Raw genomic sequence first — 9301 nt, 5'->3', positions numbered from 1 at the left:
AAAGGGCTCTATGTGCCCTTTCCCATCGACTGGCCCTATTTTAACTCAGAAGCTTATCTGTGGTTTTGGCCGTATCTTTGACTTTCCATTTTGGCTTGTCTTTGGCAAAAATTCATTCTGGTTCAAAATAGAATAGGTTGTGATTGTATGGTTATTATCAATGTCTCTTAGAAACATCTCTTTTTGATGAAGCCATGTAAGAAAACACTAATTATATTTTATTTGTCATCCATGTATGCTAACCAACAAAAGAGGATTTGGGGTCAAATACCACTAATTTTTCTTATTCAACACAAAAGTATGACAACAAGCACTTGGAAACACAGTGCCAAACCCAAAATGCCTACTGCCCTCCCACTTATCATATGCTCTAAGCCCACAGAATTGAAGAACTTAATGGGGCCCTCTGTTAGGGAAAAAAATAATCCTCATCACTTTTTCTATTTCTTGATATAGAATGTTTACCTAGCCACAAGTAATGTGGAGGAAGATATTTTCAGCCATTTTTCATTTTACTCAAGCCAAAGAGAAAAATGACTGTGACTCCTGGTTGGGAAGAACAATCAATATCCAGCTACCAAAACATCAGTATCAACTATAGGTGTAGATTATCAACCAGTGATCACATTTATCATCTCCTCTTACTGAAGCCCATTATAAATGGGCTTCCCATGTGGTTCAGTGGCAAAGAATCTGCCTGCCAACGCAGGAGATGTTGATTCGATCCCTGGGTCAGGAAGATTCCCCTGGAGAAGGAAATGACAATCTACTCGAGTATTCTTGCCTGGAGAGTCCCATGAACAAAGGAACCTGGCTGGCTATGGTCCAGAGGGTTGCAAAGAGCTGGACCCAACTGAGCTACTGAGCATATATGCATGCATATAGTATATACATGTATAGCTCATTGACCAGTGGTCACGTTTACTACCTCTTTTTTACTGACCATTTTCACATTTGTATTTTTGACAATGTATATATAATTCCTATATATACTTATACATGTGGTAAACACCAATTTCTTAAAGGGCATTGATAAATATGTTTTGTGCATTTTTTTCATACTTAGCACCTGGTTTTTGAATTTTAGGATTTTTTTAATGTTCTTAAAAAAATATTTGAATATTCTGTTGAGTCCCAGATCTATTGTCACATAGTCGTGAACAAGTAGACAAAGTCATGAGAGCCATGAGCCAACCAGTTTTGTTGTCATAAGAAAGCTTGTCCCCAACAATGTGGATTTTGGTTTTCTGCTTAATCTTGTTTTCTCCTTGATCTTCTCGTGTTTTTCTATTGCAATAGATTCACTTTCCCTACTAAGAGATGTGGTGTTCATGAACTGAGGAACAACGAGGATAATTTGGATTCAAGCTCATTTATCTTCTTTTCTAATTATCAATATATTTTTAGAAAGTGGCATGAAGTCAATAAATGTTTCTTTGTTATTCCTGTCATCTCTCTCAACTGAAATGTTCAATGTGAATATTTTGAAGGGAGGGGGACTTAGTGGGGAAGAACTTTACTGGGAAAAATTCATCTTTCTTATTTTCAATAAATGGGTTATATGTCTCCCAGAGCTCATCCTGCCAAGTTCTGTCCAGAGTCTCTTTGATGTGCTCTCACTGCCTTATATGGCTGTGGGAAGGACTAATTAATTAGCACTTACAAAGAGCTTTGAAGATGAAAGTGCTTTGTTTGTGCCACCATCTTCTCTTGGCTTTCCCAGTCTCCAGATTTTATTGTGTAGAAGGCTCTCTCCCCACCCCTCTTCGCCAAGGCCAAGACTATGTTTGGACTTGTAGGGATAGTTTACTGAGCTTTCAAAGAAAGCAAGCCTAGGTTTTGCATTAGAGAATAAAACAGACCCAATGGAAGCATTCCTTTTACTCCTGGTCTTGCCTAAACATAGACATCCCATTTTAGGTCAAACTCTTTGACTTCAGATATTTTTTGAGTCAGTGGGCACTGTATACAGTAATGGTTTTATATCTTCCAAGCCCTTTTATAACCTCAAATCCCCTTTCCACCATGTGACAATGTCAAAGTTGATCATCTTCAGTAACATTTACTTCTTGTGCCCACATTCATCCCAGGGAACTGGAGGACTAGCCTTTCACCCTCCCTGCAGTTGGCACTTCTCGAAGTGTGGTTCAAACTTCACTTTTCTTTCAGAATGGAATCTACATCTTCAGAACATCTCTGCTGACTTCTTCCTGAAACCACATAGAGAACATTATGGTGTCAACATTCTTTCCAGTTGGAACGTGCCTTCTCATACTAACGTGCTACCTAGAAAGTAGACTGGTCTTGATGGGCTCTTGAATGTGGTTGGTAGAATAGATGCAGCCATTGGGAATTTCCTGGCTGTCTTAGGGCTCTGTTTCTATTCTGGTGGCCTGGGTTCAATCCCTGGTTGAGGAACTAAGATCTCACAAGCTAGGCAGCATGGCCAAAAGAAAAAAAAGAAAAAGAAAAAGCTTAAGAAAGCAATGAAAAAAACAAAACAAAACAAAACAGATGCAGCTATAGATTCCACTCAGGACTGTCATGGGAGCATGACCTTTCTACTGACAGTACCATGGAGTCTTCCCATGAATACTCGTGAGTATGAAGACCAGCCTCAAAGCCCCAGAGGACTTGCTGTTTTTGGGAGATAGGGAAGCTTGTGTATTTATCCTCCAACTCCTATCTGTACTGACTAAGGGTTGTTTTTAGTGTTAACCTCTGACACAAGGAGATCAAACCAGTTAATTCTAAAGGAAATCAGTCTTGAATGTTCACTGGAAAGACTGATGCTGAAGCTGAACCTCCAATACTTTGGCCACCCGATGCAAAAAGCTGACTCATTGGAAAAGACCCTGATGCTGGGAAAGACTGAGGTCAACAGGAGAAGGGGCCAGCAGAAGATGAGATGGTTAAATAGCATTACCGAGTCAATGGACACGAATTTGAGCGAACTCCGGGAGATAATGAAGGACAGAGGACCCTGGTGTGCTATAGCCCAGGGGTCCCAAAGAGTCGGACACAACTAATCAACTGAACAACATCCTGATACCTCTGACCTGCCCTGTGCCTACAGAGAACATTTCCAAAAGAAACAACCAAGTTAAGCACCCAAAGAAACAAAAACCCTTACAGTCACAAGTGTTTGTAATAGGCGGCCATCCATGGGCATGATGAGTTCAGGGAGCAGTAGGCAGGTTCTGCTGCAACTGGGGATGGACTGGGAGGGTGGAGACAGAGGAGAGGAAAGGAGTAAGGGGATTGGCATGTACTGAGTGCCGAATACATACTGAACACCAAGTGTTTTAGTGTGTGTGTGTATGTGTGTATTTCAGTCTCCTTTCATCCTTACAACTTTCACATGAAGAAACTGAAATTTGATCCAACTCTTCGTTATGTCATCTAAATGCAAAGTCATTCCACACTTAGCAAGTAAACCTGGGGCTTTAATGGGGGCATGGTTGAAAAAGTGGCCTGTGGTGTGTTTGGACAGATCATCTCATCTAAATGATGCTCTTTGTTTCTGAATTTGTGCTTTCATTCTTTCCCTCATTTAGAAGGAGTCATTAATAGTTCAGTTTTTAAAAAATCCCCTGCAGGCTTATAGGCTGTGCACGGAAATAAAAATAACTAAAAGAATAATGAATTGTGCTAACAAAGGATATTATTATCTCTGCTAATTATTTATGTTGTGAGAAACTCAAATCTAGGATTTGCTATGATTACCCTGTAATGCTGAAAAAAGAAATCATCACACTCATCCTGTCCCATATGATTCTCTCCCTCCCTGCTCCTTGTACTCTTTCCGGAGCTTCATCCTTTGGGTCTCCTACCTGCGCTCAGTGCTTTCAGATGCTGCCTTTCTGGGGCTCTGATAACACTGATGAACTCTGGCCTCCCTAGTTGGAACTCTACCTTCTCTTTCAATGCATCATTTCACCCCCTTTCCTTAAAGGTCCCTTTCTCTATCTACTCACGTCATCATGTAGCTCAGGCAGTTGTTGTGCTGTTTCTTCTGCCTTCCTTGGTGCCCTTCTCTTCTGTGTCCTAATCCCTAGGCAGTTGGCACCCAACCCCGGTTAATCTGATCAAGATCATTCTGGTGAATGCTCTCAAAGGGAGGGACCAGAGCTGCAGGAGGCCCTGCAGGCAAGCTCCTCCCTGCTTCCCTCCCTCCCATTCTCTCTTTGAATGGTTGTATTCTGTTAATGATTTTCCAGTTTTGGTTTCATGTTTTAAAAATATAAGATATAAAAATAACAGTAAAGACTCCTCTGAAAGAACGGAAATGAACACCCTAATCCCTCCCGCCATCTTGACACACAAGTTGTTTTCTTTCTGCTTTTTCCCTGTTAGTCTTTATTCTAGTATGGTGTTTCTATCTCTGCATTTTAAAACTTAGCTTTATTCCAGAATCATTTAAGATCTATTTCTACACAATCATCATAATTGTCCTGTTTAATAACCAATTACTATTCCATTGTACTGGTGGCCCTCTATTTAAGAATTGTCTTCACTGAGATAAGTTTTTCTTTCTTTAGGACAAAAACCCAAGAGTACAATTGCTGGGCTGTGATAAATCTATTTTTAGTATTAAAAGAAACTGCCAAATTATTTTCCTGAGGAGCTGTAGCATTTTACATTCCCACTAGCAATGTGTGAGAGACCCATTTTCTCCACATCCTTCTCAACACTTGGTATTTATTATTCTCATTATTTAAAATTTTTTCATTCTAATAGGCTTGTCTTTGATAATCTCAGATTAAGCCTATTGTTCAACTGAGTGTTAATAGAGCCTCTTCCATCTTCTTAGGGTACTGTTTCTTTAATGCAACATCTGGTCACCCCACTAAATCATATAAGAGTAGCTAACTACTTTGTCTCTACTCACTAAAGTTTTAGCTCTCAGTGGTTCTAATTTACATTTTCTTAATGGCCAGCAATGTTGAATATCTTTTCATGGGCTTTTTTTCTTCTTCTAGTTTTGTTGAGATATGACTGATATACAGCATTGCATAAGTTTGGGCTTCTCAGGTGGCACAGTGGTAAAGTATCTGTCTGCCAATGCAGGAGACATAAGAGATGCAGATTGGATCCCTGGATCAAGAAGATCCCCTGGCATAGGAAATGGCAACCTGATCTGGTATTCTTGCCTGGAAAATTCCATGGACACAGGAGCTTGGCGAGCTGCAGTCCATGGGGTCGCAAAGAGTTGGACATGACTGAGCAACTGAGTGTACTCACACGCACACACATACACATTGTAAAAGTTTATGGTATACAGCATGATGATGTGACTTACATAAATTAATAAACATTTACCACAAGTTCATTCATAAGTTTAGTGACCATCCATCATCTCATGTAGATAGAAAATTAAAGAAATAGAAAAAATATTTTCTCCTTGTGATGGGAGCTCTTGTGATAGATAGAGACCTATCTATCTGGCTATTACACTTCGTTTATCCATTCATCTGTTGATGGGCACTTAGGTTATTTCCATATCTTGACTATTGTAAATAATGTGCAATGAACATAGGGGTGAAAATATCTTTTCAAGTTAGTGTTTTTGTTTTCTTCACATATACAGTATTGATACCATGTATAAAATAGATAACTAATAGGAACATACTTTATAGCACAGGGAACTCTACTTAATGCACTGTGGTGTCCTGAATGGGAAGGAAATCTAAAAGGGAGGGGATATATGTATATAAATGGCTGATTCACTTTGCTGTACAGTAGAAACTAACATTGTAAAGCAATTATACTCCAATAAAAATTAATTAAAAAATAAAATGATTTGGAAATAAATGCTAGGTAAGTGTAGAGTACCCTGAGAGGACAGAGGAAATATATTCTACCCTGAGTGTAGTGGGCAGGGAAAGGGTAGATGCGTGCTTTTGAGTGAGTTCTAAAAAGAAAATGCCAAACACATAAATTGTGAGTAGAGTAGGCAGGTGATGGATATTGGTGATGTTATCTGAGTTAACATATCAGGATATCTCTGGAATGGTATTGAAATGATGTTGTTTATTCCTTGGTTTGAAAAGTCACAGTTTGTTCTTTTGTGTGTCTACATCTCCTCTGAAACACCAACAGAGAAACTTCCCTCTCACATACTACTCTTTCAGTAGGTAAAGATAGAAGTGGGACTTCCCTGGTGGTACAGTGGGTAAGAATCTGCCTGCCAATGCAGGGGACACGGGTTCCATCCCTGGGCCAAGAAGACCCCACATGCCTTGTGGAATAAGGCTGTGTGCTCCAACTACTGAAGCACACGAGCCGAGAGCCTGTGCTCTGACACAAGAGAAGCCACTGCAATGAGAAGCCCACGAGAAGTCCACAAGAAGCAATGAAGACCCAGTGCAACCAAAAATGACATCAACAAAATAAAATAAAAAAAGATAGAAATGACCTGAACACATGTGTCAACAGAACCTGAAGCTTTGGTTGTCGTCCAAGTCTCATCTTTATTTCTGAAGCAACTTTGCTCTCATTTGCCATCATGTCCCTGAATAGAATAGATGTTTATTGCTCACTGGTAAATATCCAATTTATAGCAAGTAACTAGAGGAGGCATAAAGATACACTTAGTTCTGACACTACAGATGAAATTCCTGAAGATTATATGAGAAATCAAGTGAATGGTCTGGGTAATATACCATTAAACTCTGAGCAATTATTATCAGAACAAGTTACAGTTGCCTCTATTTAGATGGTGTCGGAGTGTTTCAAGTTATATTACTAGCTGCTCTAGAGGGGTTTGAAGAAAAACAATAGAGGATTCAGTTAAAATTAAATAGATATTCAAACATCCCTTCTAACCCAGCTTGAATTAGAACCAGAGAAGGTGGAAAATAGAAAGAAGCCTATAAATGTCATATTTATTTTAACTATATTGATACTGTGAAAAAGAAATATTAAAAATTTGGGAAGGAGTGGTATTCTGGAGTGTCTGGAGGTTACCTGCTTTCAAACCCAGCTTTGAATCCTGACATGAATCTTGGTGCTGCTGTGCACATCTATGGCCTTGACTACTTCTTTAGTCTCTGTGATTCAGTTTCCTCTGTCTCAAAACGGGGATATTAGTATTAAAACCTACTCCATAGTCTGATTGCAAGGATCAATTGAGAAAACCCATGGAAAGAATTGAAAATGGCAGCTGGCAGTAGTAAGCCCATAATATGTGTTGATTTTTATTTGTACTGTCTAAAAACATGTACTTCTAAGTCAACTTTTCAATAGAACAGGTTTTTGAAATTTACACACAACATCATACGTAACATCTTGGTTTCCATCATGGCTTCTCAAACTGTCTGTTGAGAAGGAACAGTTTTCAAAGATTTTAATTTCTAATATACCTAACTGGACTGATTTTTTTGTAAAACCCTTAAATTTTGCTTACAAAGTATGAAATTGCTGTAAGAATTTCTAAGTGTTTCATCTTACTATTCTTCTTATCTCCTCATTGACCAAAAACATCAGTTCATGTACCGGTACCACTCCATCAATGACTGTCTGAGCAGCACTGGCCAAGATTTCACCCTTTGCCCTTTGCAGTCTGTTGTTCAGCATCTCTTTACCTTTGCCCTGGAAATGGCATCTCCTTTGCCTTTGGGAACCGCCCCTCCTCCATCCCATATGCTCCAGTGAGGTTCCAAAGCAGAGTGCCCTGCCCATCCTGAAATACAGGGTGGATCCATCATGGTCCCGGCAGGAAACAGATGGCACCTTCAAATAGGGTAATGTGAGGACAATTTAATAACGGCAGTGTTTACACGGTTAGGGAGCAGGATTTGAGAAACAAACAAGAGATAAGACAGTACTTTGGAACCGGGAAACATGGGATACGATGGCTTCCTCTAAGCGTAAATGGTGAGAGGAGGAAGTGGTTACCAGGCTCTGGTGAGAGCAGTTGATGGAAAGGCTTCCTGATAGTAGCTGAGGTGTTGAGAAGTGTGATGATTCAGAGGGCCAAGCGCCATAAACCCACCCTTTTCCCTTTCACTAATTGTTTCCCACTTTCTGCATCCAACTGAAAGCCAGAGAGAAGGGCACACTGAACGCTTTCCATTCAGCAGCCTCGTGGGCAGAGAGCAGACACAGGCAGTGAGTGGATCACAAGATCACCCACCCCTGTGCTTTGCCTGGGCCTGGGGGGTTTTCTGGGAGAAGGACCTGGCTAAAGCCATGCCCGTCCCAGGCAAGCTAGGCAGATTGATCACCCTAGATCTGAAGGAGCAAAGAGAGGGTGACTTGGAGTCCCAGTCTGATCTATCACAGTATCTCCATTTTCTCAGCACAACAGTGTGTTTGTTTTGTCTGTTCGTCACCCAAAGTAGCGTGTCTGTGCATGTGTGCCTGTTGGCTTGTATTCACATGGGGGTGATAGGTAATCTGATTCAATTAAGTCTAACAATAAATGCTAAGGCTCAATGAAACTGTTGGGTTTTCTGGGCAGGGGATTGCTCTACAGGGATGATGGGCATAATCACAGTCAAACTGACCAGTGGTCCTCAATTTTAGCTCCACTCTGGAATCATCTGTGCCTGCCTGCTAAGTTGCTTCAATCGTCTCTGACTCTTTGCAACCCTATTGATTGTAGCCCACCAGGCTCCTCAATCCATGGGATTATCCAGGCAAGAATACTGGAGTGGGTTGCCATGCCCTTCTCCAGGGGATCTTCCTGACCCAGGAATCGAACCCACTTCTCTTATGTCTTCAGCATTGGCAGGTGGGCTCTTTACCACTAGCGCCACCTGGAAAACCATCTGAGGAGCTTATAAATTACTGCTGCCTGGGCTCATTTCCCTAAGACTCTGATCTATTGGTGCTGATGTGGTCTAGATGGATTCAATGTGCAGTTGAGGTTGAAAACTAAGATGACTTCAAATGATGACTGTAAGGGACTTGCCAACAGTTGTGAAGTGCTTCAGTTTACCGCCAGGGATGCTGGATGCAAGCTGAGAACCAGTGATGAACTTTATAACCCATCAAGTGGGACCTGGGCTTTGTGTGAACATCCTGCCTTGGTAGGAGAAGACACCGCATGACTTAGGCTCTCTAGTGGACCCCATCTGGAGAGAGCAAGGGGAGTCAAGGCTCCTCCAACAGCCTCGGACCATAAAGTCATAGTTTAGGAATATGGGGCTGCCTCTCATATCTGAGGGAATGGTTGTCTGGCAGCGTCCCTGTGCCATGGAGCACTGGGATAAGTGCTCATAAGGATAATTATGCTAATGTACCATGAGCTGGTCTTCCAGGAAGCATTTGAGAGAATCATCGACCCTGTTAAGTA

General features: G+C 41.0%; 1 long non-coding RNA gene across 1 annotated transcript; it reads right to left on the bottom strand.

The window, feature by feature from the left end:
* Positions 1-844: 844 nt before the first annotated feature.
* LOC113881176 lies at positions 845-4120 on the bottom strand. Its single transcript, XR_003507963.1, has 3 exons — positions 3978-4120; positions 3134-3220; positions 845-2210 (listed from the first exon to the last, which is right to left on the bottom strand). It is a non-coding gene; the product is annotated as an uncharacterized LOC113881176 (long non-coding RNA).
* Positions 4121-9301: the final 5181 nt, after the last annotated feature.

This window comes from Bos indicus x Bos taurus, chromosome 2 (genome assembly GCF_003369695.1).
Source record: "Bos indicus x Bos taurus breed Angus x Brahman F1 hybrid chromosome 2, Bos_hybrid_MaternalHap_v2.0, whole genome shotgun sequence".
NCBI lineage: Eukaryota > Metazoa > Chordata > Mammalia > Artiodactyla > Bovidae > Bos > Bos indicus x Bos taurus.
Note: the sequence above shows the minus strand (reverse complement) of the source record. Positions and strands in the feature narration are given on the sequence as shown.